The sequence below is a fragment of the Mizuhopecten yessoensis genome, unplaced genomic scaffold (genome assembly GCF_002113885.1).
Source record: "Mizuhopecten yessoensis strain PY_sf001 unplaced genomic scaffold, ASM211388v2 scaffold716273, whole genome shotgun sequence".
Lineage (NCBI taxonomy): Eukaryota > Metazoa > Mollusca > Bivalvia > Pectinida > Pectinidae > Mizuhopecten > Mizuhopecten yessoensis.
Genome location: NW_018480034.1, coordinates 358,743 through 370,806, shown reverse-complemented (window position 1 = coordinate 370,806; position 12,064 = coordinate 358,743). Strand labels below are relative to the sequence as shown.

General features: G+C 37.9%; 1 protein-coding gene across 1 annotated transcript in view; it reads left to right on the top strand.

Moving 5' to 3' along the window:
• Window positions 1-12,064, top strand: part of LOC110442496 (protein prickle-like) — a 104,717-nt gene that overhangs the window by 82,732 nt on the left and 9,921 nt on the right. The gene's annotated exons all lie outside the window — the stretch shown is intronic.

Genomic DNA, 12,064 nt, shown 5'->3' with positions numbered 1-12,064 from the left:
GGTAATGTTACGCCAACGTTAGTTTCTCATTGAATAGAGCAGATGCTGACATTGTAGGGTATTGTATTTCTCCTAACCTCGAAAAAGACTCCAGGAGAAAGGAAGAGGGCTCATAAACTGTAATTCAAATAAGATGACGGATTAAATGTCTCACCTTAGTTCTAAAGTGTAAAGAAAATATGTATTGCCTGAGACTGTTAGCTCAGTGCAGCATGTCATCAAGCGTAGGTTTCTTAAGCTCAAGTTTCTCCGTTGGGAAAGTATTGCTGAAGTTAAGGGAAAATCTAAACTGACAGATGTGTATACAGCTTTAGGTCTAGTTTTCCAGCATCATGGGAGTTCAGAGACTCCATAATTATAATCAGTGAAGTAAAATTTTAAGTGCCAGGAAAAATATATAAAAAAGACTAGATTCAGACTTACGTTTGGCTTCATGCTATTTATGTTATGAAAAGGTGAAAAGGAATGGTTTTGAATGTGGATGTGTGTATTGATTGTAAACATGGACAACCATCCTAAAGCTACTGAACATTAATGAGACCTGAGTCTGGACTAAAGCTACTGAACATTAATGAGACCTGAGTCTGGACTCTAAAACTACTGAACATTAATGAGACCTGTGTCTGGACTCTAAAGATACTGAACATTAATGAGACCTGAATCTGGACTCTAAAGCTACTGAACATTAATGAGACCTGAGTCTTGACTAAAGCTACTGAACATTAATGAGACCTGAGTCCGGACTCTAAAGCTACTGAACATTAATGAGACCTGAGTCTGTACTCTAAAGCTACTGAATATTAATGAGATCTGAGTCTGGACTCTAAAGCTACTGACCATTAATGAGACCTGTGTCTGGACTCTAAAGCTACTGAACATTAATGAGACCTGAGTCTGGACTCTAAAGCTACTGAATATTAATGAGATCTGAGTCTGGACTCTAAAGCTACTGAACATTAATGAGACCTGTGTCTGGACTCTAAAGCTACTGAACATTAATGGGACCTGTGTCTGGACTCTAAAGCTACTGAACATTTGTGAGACCTGTGTCCGGACTCTAAAGCTACTGCACATTAATGGTAACAGGGTGTGGACTTTAAAGCTACTGAACATTAATGAGACCTGTGTCTGGACTCTAAAGCTACTGAACATTTGTGAGACCTGTGTCCGGACTCTAAAGCTACTGCACATTAATGGTAACAGGGTGTGGACTCTAAAGCTACTGAACATTAATGAGACCTGTGTCTGGACTCTAAAGCTACTGAACATTAATGGGACCAGGGTCTGGACTTTCTTCAGACTTGATTCCCATCCTTTGGGATGTTTACAGTATGTCACCTGTTCTTTCCTGAGACTGAGTTCCTACCCTGTGGACTCTTGTGTAAGTCACCAGGACTTTCTGAGCCTGAGTTCCTACCCTGTGGACTCTGGTGTAAGTCACCTGTACTTTCCTAAGACTGAGTTCCTACCCTGTGGACTCAAGTGTAAGTCACCTGTACTTTCCTAAGACTGAGTTCCTACCCTGTGAACTCCAGTGTAAGTCAACTGTACTTTCCTGAGAGTGAGTTCCTACCCTGTGGACTCTAGTGTAAGACCCCTGTACTTTCCTGAGACTGAGTGACTACCCTGTGGACTCTAGTGTAAGACCCCTGTACTTTCCTGAGACTGAGTGACTACCCTGTGGACTCTAGTGTAAGTCACCGGGACTTTCCTGAGACTGAGTTCCTTCCCTGTGGACTCTTGTGTAAGTCACCAGGACTTTCTGAAACTGAGTTCCTACCCTGTGGACTCCAGTGTAAGTCAACTGTACTTTCCTGAGAGTGAGTTCCTACCCTGTGGACTCTAGTGTAGGTCACCTGTTCTTTCCTGAGACTGAGTTCCTACCATGTGGACTCTAGTGTAAGTCACCCGGACTTTCCTGGGACTGGGTTCCTACCCTGTGGACTCTAGTGTCAGTCACCTGTACTTTCCTGAGACTGCGTTCCTACCCTGTGGACTCTAGTGTCAGTCACCTGTACTTTCCTGAGACTGAGTTCCTCCCCTGTGGACTCTTGTGTAAGTCACCAGGACTTTCTGAAACTGAGTTCCTACCCTGTGGACTCCAGTGTAAGTCAACTGTACTTTCCTGAGACTGAGTTCCTCCCCGGGAACTCTTGTGTAAGTCACCAGGACTTTCTGAAACTGAGTTCCTACCCTGTGGACTCTACTGTAAGTCACCAGGACTTTCCTGAGACTGAGTTCCTACCATGTGGACTCTTGTGTAAGTCACCTGTACTTTCCTGAGCCTGAGTTCCTACCCTGTGGACTCAAGTGTAAGTCACCTGTACTTTCCTGAGCCTGAGTTCCTACCCTGTGGACTCTGGTGTAAGTCACCTGTACTTTCCTGAGACTGAGTTCCTACCCGGGAACTCTTGTGTAAGTCACCAGGACTTTTCAGAGACTGAGTTCCTACCCTGTGGACTCGGTAGAGAAGTCACTGAACTTGCTGAAACTAACTTTGTCACCAGAACTGTTTGGAGACCAGAGTTCCTGCCCTATGGACTAAGTATAGTAGGTTATCAGGACTTTCCTTAGGCCGAGTCCTGCCCTTCAGATTCTATGAATACAGGACTTTCCTTAGGTTAGGGTTCCTAGCCTGTGTACTCTGTAGAGTAAGTCCACAGGACTTTCCTTACGTTAGGGTTCCTAGCCTGTGGATCCTAGGAAAGTGTTGTGTAGTATTTTTCTCAATTGGAAAACATAAAAATAAGGAAACAAATTTGAAACCTAACAAAATTTGCTGTTGTAGTAATCTTGTTCTCAATGAAATATTCAGCATTTGGAAGCGGGAAATCGCAGCAATTACCGAGAGAAGAAAAGAGTAGAACTCAGTAACAACATCCATTATGTCGTCTGCTCATCTGTTTCCACTCCAAAGTGTGTTTCTGCATCTGGGAAAAACGGAAATACACTTAACATCCAATTGTGTTTTGTTTTTTAGGTGGGCCTGATTATGGCTAGGAGGAAGATTCTTTAGAGAACAAACATCATTTTAAGTTCTTTTCTTTGACGAGGGTTTTGTAAATTGTGAGAAAAAATGTTTATTTTTATCTCCATGCTGTCGCAATATTGATGCAATAAGTTTGTCCCTCACCATCTAAGTTATATGAGCACCACTTTAACACTTTCCAGATTTGGATATCGTTTGGTGAAGAGTCGTTGCGATAATGATAGGATTGTGATATTGCATGGTCTTTTAGAGCGTAAAACAATAAAAAGTTATTATTTTATTGGGGTAATATAGTGTTATATGTATTGTTTTCACCTTCCCGACCTACTATTTGTCATGGATATTTTCTTGCCTACTCAAAAAGTCATAATAATAACAAATTGTACCTTGAAATTGAGAGAGTGCTGAAAGGGGAGGTAATCATGTTGTCATATCGTATCGGGTAAGTATCCAAGACGATGAAAAGAAAATTTGCAACCACTTCTAGAAAATACTATCATCAGGTCATTTGTCTGTCAAAACATCAATCAAAATGTTGACTGCTAATGATCAATGTATCTTTCTGTCTCCCGTATCGTATCATCAGAGTCGAGGAAATGCTTGGTAATTGAGAAGCTAATCATATGTTTGTCATTTTTCCAAGAAGTGGACAGAACTGACAGACAAATAATAAAAGTGTGCGTATCTGTCTACTAGCATAGAGCCGGTGGTATCATCTCGCTGAATACATAATGGCAGGACCCGACTGGGAAAAATGATAACTTGTCACTCGAATGTTTAGCAGCAATATAGATTTCTATATTGATAAGAAACTGATGTTGAATGCAAAAGCTTTTTTTGCAGGAATGGGGCAATTTAAGGGGAAAACGAGGGAGACAAGAAAAATGGCCAGACTAGAGACAAAAACAAAGTCTTAAAGATGCAAGAATTTTTGTTTGAGAATGATGAACAGAAGGAATATTTTGGGATTGTCTGTGATATAATATGAAGGGAAAAAGAAGAAAATGACAGTTTGCTTAGTTCATATACTTTCTTATTTTTCAGTGTTTCTAATGGAAAAGTTGATATACAAATTTTAACTGAAGATGCATTGTTGGAAAATTAAATGGGGAGGGGTGTAGGGGGGAGGTATTAGACCTGAAAGAGAAGAGACACAGAGGGGGGCTATAATAAGAGGGAGAGGAGATAAGGAATAAAGAAGGATAGTAAGCATAGGAGAGGGAAGGTGCAGACTACAGCAGCTGATGCTGAACTGTTAGATAAGAATTTAGGTGCCCCATCCCTACAAGTAACAGTTTCCAGAGCATGACATTCTTAACAAAGTGCTGTGACATAAATCACTATGGTACTACTGTCTGCATCTGAAACAAAACAAAAGGAGTTTCAATAAATTACAAAGAAAAACATGGAAAAACACATCACTGTACTATTTAAACTTTAAATGCTAAGCCGATAGAAATTTTATAAGAAAAGACTAAGAAAATGGGATAAACTAACCAGCCATTGTTTTTTGGAGATGGGTACTGGCTAAGTGGGATCCCTGTTGCTAAGCAAAGATATATGTTAACAGGAGTTTCAGCATTTATAGCCATCCCCCTCAGCTTCCTGACCATGAACTCTCAGGGCCCAGTGGTTCGCTAGCTTTCAAACCACAAGTTTGTAGCCTTTGATGGGAAATATGATTTTTCAAAAATTTAGTTTTATAAAAGAAATATTCATTATTCTATCTTTTATAAGATTATGAATCATTTTCAGTATCATCATCTCTAGTTTTAAAATTCTAGAAAGCATTTTAAATGCATTGGACCAGATCTGCTCAAAGGTATGTTTGTTTTATTAGCGTCTTGAAGGCTGTTCTTTCCTTGATAATCTAGACATATCATTTTAAAGCATTGCAGGTCATGCTGTGTTCAAAAATGTTTAGTAATTGTGAAAAGAAAAATAGAGGTGTACTGGGCTGGGTATAAAAATAGCAACGAAATTGTCATCATGCAAAGGTGAAAAATTACAGGATGTCGCATGGTCAAAATTAAAAACACGAAAAAAACTGTGTAATTTGGTTGTCTTACAGAATACAGAAGTGTTCATTCATCAGGAAATCATGCATTATAGATGCGATTTTCACAATTGGTGTAAAAGTTTTTTTCTTGTGTAGTACGTAATCTTTGCATTACCTTGTGGTGTAATTACAAAAAGCTATTCTTCTCTCAGCAAGAAGCACAGTTTTTTGTGTGCAATGTGTATGATTTGAACCCCCCCTGTAATTTGTCAAATGTTACTCATTATCACAAGCTGGCACGGTCGGCTGTGTAACATCCTGTCATTTCTACTTGAGGCATGCTTTGGAAGATGTCGAGGGCGTGCATTGTCCACATACCATACATGTGTAAGACTGTTACATCATGTCTGCAAGGGTGTCGGAGAAAAAAACTCTCGTAAGCCCTAACATCGTTGAGTGACATTTCCAGAGACGGGGAGAAAAAGTTGGGGGAAGTTGCTTGATGTGTTTACAGAAAACGTTGAGAAGTATATACGGTCTGTTAACAGAATAAGTTACAATATGACAAGATGCATATCAAGTAACGGAATTCAGAGACATTTTAATTGAAATAACGATATAAACTTTTAACATTGACAAAACGGTAGTTTGTAGAATGATAGCATCTTCAGCGTCTGATACAACACTGTTCAGCCTCAAGTCATCAACAACACCTGATGAAAATTTGAAAAATATTTTTGTTTTCTCATTTACTGTCAACAAACCTACTTTAATGCACTCAGAATATCAAAATTTTAACAGGGTAGTGTGCGCAATAGAAAACTAAAAAACAGAAACTGCAATGTGCGCCGTGGTAATTTTAAAGAGCAGTATTTCAAATAAGAAAAGTGCTAGAATAAGTCACCACCAAAATATGTACAATTACAGTAATAATTTTGTTTTTGCGAGCAGTCTCTATAATTTTTGTTGTCAATAAATTATTAAAGATTTTTATCAAGATATATTACAACCTTGTGCTTCCATAGATGGCAGCGTCCGAAGGTTATCTTGTTTTTTTTATGATTTTGATAAAATGGGAACAAACACATTTACGTAACACATTGTGCAGTGAATATATTTTTTTTTTACATCAATCAGTTCTTTAGTGTCGTACATAATAAATGAAGTCAATATAATGTTCCGGATATATTTTAGGAACATTTCCGATGGTAATGTGATAGAAATTGATTTTCTTCAAGCATTAATTGGGAACGTTCCACTGAAATAATGTTGTATATTATGTTACCATAATAGAAAAGATGATTTCCTTTTAACTGGTCCGAAAACGTATTTATCAACAAGGATACAAGTGTACTGTTTCTTCCTATTGGAATATTTACATAACCGTTTCACGTACAGGAATGTTTCCGCGAGAATACATTTCACCAGTGTTTGGCAAGCACTGATTGTTTTTGTCTAGCAGGGGGTCCAAATGAGTCCATGCTAAGTGCTGAAGAGGTTCCTGTCAATCTCTCCCTATTCTCCGATTGTTTTTCGACTCAATAATTCCACAGACTTCGTGTGGTTAAAAATTCTCTTGTTATAACTCTCCAAAAGCTTATAAATTATGGGATAGAATCTGCAGGAATCCAGGGATACAAAAACAATCAGTTCTATGTTCAAGATATGAAACAAAGAATTTCCAGATTGTCAACAATTTTGAAACTGATAGTTTGTGTGAATTTTTTTATTGAATCTATTTCCTGTTTTGCTAAAAATGCATGTGTCTTCCTAGATTTCGACAAATCATTTAAATTCAGAATTCAAGGTTGGCGATAACATTTCTCTACACTGATAGAGTTTAGCCTGACAACTTAATACTGACATCTCAAGAAAAAACTGTTTTCCTGATCACATCATATTTCAAATTTCAAAGAAAATAAATTGACTATTGGCAATTTATTCCAAAATACAAATTTGACTCGGAAAGCTAAGAACAAGAAAACTTCTAATATCAATTTCTTTCCTGTCAATTTTAAGAAGATAAATGATGGAAAGAAATCACTGCAAGCTTCTATCTTGTGACAGAATCGAAAATCAGACTCATTTGAATGTTTGACTTGTTTACAATTCATCACTGGCTTTTGGGGGTTAATTGATAAACAGCAACCTACACATTTCTTAAGCATGGCTCACAGTTACTTTCTGTAATCTCGCGCTGTTTTATTGAAACATCCTGAATTACTTGTCCTGTAGACATACATTACGTGTGGTTTGTTCGGACACATGATTAATGAAAACTTGATCTCCTAGCTGATAGAATTGGTTTATTTCCATTTTTGAGCCCTGTTTGCGTCTAACCGTTACTGGGGACGCTTGTTGAAGGAAATCGATGGTGACACTGCATATCAACAGAAATTACACGGAAATCAATTTGTCATCATAATGAAAAGAGAATGTTATGAATTCTGTCAGGAAAAAAAAAGAATCAGATATCCACCGAGAAATTGTCAATCGAGGTGAGAGAGATTATAGGGATATCAGTTTCTGTTGAACATTATTAGGTGCATATGCATTGACAAGATTTCAGACGAGTCTTTTCTGGAGCAAAGCTTGGTAGGTGTTGTGGCCTTAAAGGTAAGTGATACGTGGAAGTACACAGTGTCCATTAACAGTTTCCGAGCCACTGATTCAGTAATGATGTAAAAATAAAGTAGACTTTTATGCGACACACATTGATCGGAAGTGTATTGGTGTTTTTGTCCTTTCACTTGGTATGATAAATCATTGTAGAGTTTCTAAACCTTTCAGGGGGAAAACAGTCAAATTTGATGCATGTTTATATTTTTTTATTGATTAGCTCGCTAGAAACGTCCGGTGAATTATTAAACAAAAAACAAAGAAATAATGGATACAAATCCTTTGACATTGAGGAATATTTCCTGAATTAGGGTAAATTTCTGGTATTTATAGATAAACCAAAAAAAAATACAATGAAATAAACAGATGTTTGATATGCATTTGGACATTTCTGTTGACAGATATTGATTGGAATGTCTGTTGAGACAGCCTCTAATGCATTGGTTTGATCACCAGATCCTTAAATCTGCAATTGAATAAACAACATTTTAAAAAGAAGAGTCTCGGCCATTTTTATTGGCCAGTGTTTTTATTGGGCGACCACTTTTATGGACAACCGGATATTGAGGAGTGATGTAACTGAAGTTCTCATGATGTCCTTCTAAGTACACTTCAATCGGAACTTAATTTAAAAACCATTTGTTGGCAGCCATAACAAGCTGAGAGGGAGCCACAGAGAAGAGTGGTTGCCACAGATACGAGTGAGTGGGGGGTGTAGGGCGAAGACTTTACGATAGGGGAACAACATTTACAAATGGAGACAAAACATGCTGAGTCACGTCGCACACGATAGACGTCATCTCCAATTTGAGGTCTTGTGTGTGTTTTGGGAATTGTCCTAATTTTCGAGTTCGTCCTTGGGACAGACTTCAATATCCTGCTGTCACAGCGGCCATTGTTTGTTCCTGAATCATCTGATAATTGTTGGAATTAATTTTTTGCTTCATTGACCTGTTCAAAGGAAGTTAGTGGATAGAGTCTGGCCGAACGATTGCTCTCAACTGGTGATCTCAACAAATTTTTCCCATCTGCTGCAAACTTCTCCTCGAGAATATGATTTCAAGAAAATGTATATTACTTTTCAATTTTTTAAGCTTTTATGTGTTATCCCCAGGCTGTTTTAGCGTAATGGTACTGTCACACATGAGTTTTGAGCCACTACCCATCACCATTTTACCGTTACACATGCATTCGTCCATTACTCATTGGAATATTAGAATTGGATTTCAAATGATGGGTTTGGTATTTTTTTTTATCATATCCTGTAAAATTGCTAGAAAATAAATCTATTATTAAACAAATGGAGCTTTGGGGATCCTTAAAAATGGCATGGCTTGTGTGGGACAGACATCAGACGTTAAGGAAACTGTTCAGCCATACGTTACAACAACTTCAAAGATTATCTAGCTGGCATTCTTCAGATACCAATTTCACTGGGGTAAAATGATAAAGCGTTCAAACTCTTCTGTAATCCCTCAAAGTTTCTGCTGTTGATACCCCCAGGGCACAGCAGAGGAGTCCAACTCAACCAACAGCAGGTACTGTTTGATTATTTTTTTGGCTCCTGTGACTACTAAACTTAAATCACCTTTGGGGAAAAAGCAGTTTTATGTGGTGTTTGTCTTTACACTGAATGTCACAAAACAATGTTGTCTTGTGATCGTAGGCAACCAGTATTCGGTTGATCCCCAAATTATGGAAATATGACTCGTAAATTAAATTGTATCCGAGTCTGTCACTGTTTTCAGGCCTTTATGTGTAATACATATGTACCCCAATTGGAGATAAAAATCTGCCAGAAATGATATCATAATGTTGTATCTCTCACTCAAAAACTGATTGATTCCTCGCTAAATTGATTGAAATCAACTGAATAAAAAGGATGTTTGAAAGTAGAAAGCTTTTTTACGTCAATTATGTCTGATTGGTGTGCAGTATGTTGCATTCTCTAGGGTTATTTTCTGGTGCCATTTTGGATGTTAAATTGAGTCTTAAAGGGATGTGAAACCAAAAGTATAGATTGACCTGTCTAAATGAAAATGTATAATCCAGGAAACCTGACTAAGCCAGGCAGTTTTCAAACCAAAAACCTGTCCAACCTGAACCCTGTGTAATTCTGAACCATGTCTAAATGGAACCCTTTGTAATCCAGAAATCTGTATAAACCTACATCTTGTTTAAAGCAAACACATTATAATTCATCAACTGGAAATTGTTTAAATCTAGAAACTCTTGTACGACAATCACTTTGTTATCCAGAAACCTGTGTAAGCCACACACTTCATATAATCCAGAACCATGTGATGGACAAACATTTAGTTATCCAGAAAATTGAACAACAGAAACATGTCTTCAACAAATAGTTTTTAATCAAGAAACGTATTTAATCTAGACCCCTGTCTAATTCAGACTCTTTGTAACCCAGACACCTATTTTAAACTGAACCTTAATAGTCTCAAAACCTCTCTAAACAAGATACTTTGTAAACTAGATATCTCTCTAATATTAACTCTATTTAATCCAAAAAGTTGTTAGCCCGAGTCCCCTGTATACATTCATATGTATACTACACCTGTGTAATTTGATTGTGTGTGAACTGAAACACTAGTACAATGTGGAGGTCAGTTTAGACAGGGTTTTGTAGATGTTACGGAAGTGCTCTGTGTACAGCATCAACAATGATTAAGAGAAATTAATTAACGTTTTAAGTTTTTAATCGCAACAGGACATGTAGATTTTTTTTCATTGCGGAAGCTTAAGCCACAAACGCTGATGCTGCGAGTTACTTTAACGTGATAATAACGGCCAGGAGTGAACCGAGAAACAAGTTTCAGGTAGGCCAGAGGATGATTGACAAGCGTAATGCCTTTCTTTGATGAGTCGACTTCCTGGAGTGTACAATTCAGTTTCTGCAGCTGGCGAGGGAAGGATGTTACCATAATCGCTGCGTAATTGGGAATGTTTTTTTACAAATGGTTGCAGAGATACGATAGAGGAACATCTAACTCTTCCAAGCAAGGGAGAGAGCGAGAACAGTACTCAGAGAGTCTCGGCCATGATGGGGTGGCATATGTGTGTTAGAACCCTCTGTCTCAGTCAAACTGTTACTCTGATATAATGATCTTTTAATCTCCAGCTTACCCTTACCTAGTGCTGTGTGGATCGGTGGCGATGGGGCACAGATTTGCTTGTGTTGGGAAAGAGAAGGGTGCGCTTGGTTGAGAAACCCTGTACAGTTCTTGATTGTCTTTACACCTGTGCCTGCTCCTTAGTCATACCTTTGCCTGCTCATAACTCAGCTCAAAAGCCCTTGATTATTTTCCAGACGAGAAAGTTTCCAGTGAACAGAGGATGATTTCAAACAGGGCTTGATGCATAAAGGGGGATGACCCAACCTTACAGCTCGTAAAAATGTCAGAAATTTAAATACTAGATAAATATCCCATAACTGCAACTCAAGGACTGATATAGCCGGAGCAACACTGCCAAAGAAAACGGCAATGTGCTGCATCCCTTCCTGAAAATTCTATATTTCCTTTATGGCTTTTGAGTGTTGGGTAGATTTTAGGCATACAGAAGCTGATAACTTACATAGATAACACACTGCAGAATCATCAATTAGGATGGCAAAAGTCGTAATTGCATAATCAGTGCTCATCTTAGGTTGGATGTAGGTCATTTCTTAGAACTCAATTTGCAACCTGAGAGATTGTTGATAAGGCTAGGTGGAGAAGTCCGGTAAAGTCATTATTACTGTATATAAATATATAAGAATGAAGGAAAGGGATGTGGGTTGTATATATAGGGGAGGAAGATTGTTGGAACTGGTATAGGGCTTAGCCTAACCTGATATTATCGGCTTCAATGACCGTGAAATTATTATCTTATCACCCTAAAGTTGTCCCCCCCACTAAGATGATAACTGGGTCAGCTGAAAATTATAATGTTAACCTGTTTGGGTGTGGTAATTCAATATCAGGTAGGTTATTACTGGGTATTAGAGTTCGTCTTACTCAAATTGCTACCTTGGCCTACTTATCGTGTGGTCAATCAGCAGATAGATATCCCACGTAAAAATCTACCATTTTGTCTGTAATATTTATAATGCATACAGGTATCGGTGTCAAATTAACTGAAAATGTTCACACCAGAGTCTGTAACCTTGTTCAAATTTCATTGAGGAAGCTTAAAAATAAAACAATACTGAAATTAAAACAATCACTGAAACTAAATTTGAAAATAATACTGCATTGTCTTTCATGAAAAGGATGAAACTTTTTTTTTGGCAACTCGTACATACTGATTAGTGATCAGCTTGATAGAAAATTTTCCCGACAAATGTGTTCCCAGACTTCAATTTCTTCATGCCGTCACCTTCAGATGACAGGCTCTCGTAACTTTCAAATTCATTGCATATAGTATTGCCATAACCTTAATATTTGAAATCACTAAAATTC